Source organism: Galeopterus variegatus, unplaced genomic scaffold (assembly GCF_000696425.1).
Source record: "Galeopterus variegatus unplaced genomic scaffold, G_variegatus-3.0.2 Scaffold2348, whole genome shotgun sequence".
NCBI lineage: Eukaryota > Metazoa > Chordata > Mammalia > Dermoptera > Cynocephalidae > Galeopterus > Galeopterus variegatus.
Window position 1 is genome coordinate 250,844 of NW_007728459.1, and position 1,922 is coordinate 252,765.

Sequence of the window (1,922 nt, forward strand, 5' to 3'; positions counted from 1 at the left end):
ATACATGGGTGCACATGCACACTAACTCCACCCACACACAACTTGTTTACAAGAAATGTCCTGGAGTCTGACTAAATTATCCTATTTTCCCCACAATAATATGGGTGTAAAAGAAGACCAGGTACCAGAACCGGTGAAATAGGAATAGACAATACAATCTCTATGTCCAAATGACATTTGAACTGACACCTGTAAATCTCTAATTCGTCACCACAAAGGGTCAGTTGAGAGTGATTCCTAGAGTGATTTTTCAGTACTTTGACATTAAGGTATAACTGATTTCAGGGACAACCAAAATTACTTTATCCATCAACGTATTTCTATCCCTGAAATATTTTTGTAATCATGATATTGAAAGAGCAGGACTCAACAGGATACAAGCTGTTAACTTCCACAAGGGGGAAGGACAAAACAAGCAAGCTCAATGATTCCCCCATGGAAGGAATACTGTATAGTAAAGCAACAGCTAGATGTCAAGCTCTTTTACCTACCCATAATCCTGCCAACTGAGCCAATTGTTGAGCTAGGGCTGGATCTGGAGTTCACAGACCCCTCAAGCCCGTTCCAGACTAGGTCATAAACCCTTCACATGTCAGGCTGGGTCACCAGACCCCTCACACACAGGTTTGTGAGCTAGGTAACCTACCAAAAGGTTCTTGGAGCCTGTAAGTTGGAGAGCATGACCCCGCATGGCAGATGCCCAAGACAGATGCCAGCCAAGTCACATCACTGTGCATACACATTAACTCCACCCACACACACATACAATTTGCTTACAAAGAATGTGCTGTACCACCCCCAACCATACCAAAGGCGAGGGGGCCTGATTAAATTATTCTATTTTCCCAGCACTAGATAATTATTACTAAACTGGATTCAAAATCATTAGACACCTGACATTAGTCAAGTGAATAATCATTAGTCAGCTGACCAAGTAACTTTCCCAGAAGAGGCTTTAATCTCATTACAATTTATCAGAAAATTGCTTAAGCATGTTATCAGGAAAGCATATTTTTTCCCAAAAAGAGATTATGTCCCACAATTGAATCAATTTTTCTTTATCACAGTCCAATTTCATACTAAAAACTCAGAAGGACACGCAACACTAAAGCTTTTTTTTTTTTAACCTCTCCCCTTGCCTTAGTTTCCTCCTACCTAGCTGAAAATTGGAAAGAACGGGTACTTTTGGAATCCAGTTTGGGCTCTCTGAGATTGGCAAATATTCAAACCTGGTTAGTTCTTCTGCAGGATCCTTTTTAGGGGGACTCAGAGCTTTTCCCCACTAGGAATTCCTGACCGCTGCTCCCTTGATAGGCAGTGCCTGTACAGCAGGCCTTCCCTATTCATGCATTCTGCATCCGTAGATTCAACCAACTGTGGATCAAAAATATTGGAAAAAAAAAAAAGTGGATGGTCACGTCTATTCTGAAAATGTACAGATTTTTTTCTTGTCATTATTCCCTAAACAATACAGTGTAACAACTATTTACATAGCATTTACATTGTATTAGGTATTATAAGTAATGTAGAGATGATCTAAATTACATGGAAAGATGAGCATAAGTTATATGCAAATACTATTCCATTTTATACCAGGGACTTGAGCATCCCAGATTTGGGTATCTGTGAGAGGTCCTGAAACCAATCCCCAGCAGATACTGAGAGACAACGGTACTCTGTACAGCCCCATCCCGTTTTCTGTATTAAATGCTACACTTCCAAACTCTTTCTGCTGAGAGAGACTAGCCCCCAGCAAAGAAGGCCATCTGGGTAAAATCCATTTTAAACCGACCATAGGACCAGATCCCTCCCTTTTATCACATCTAATTGTAGGGACTCACAATTAGAGTCTCACCCTACCATTGATAGAAGTTACACATTGCTCTGAATGCAACTGCCACTCTTTGCTCCGCTTGGCAGGC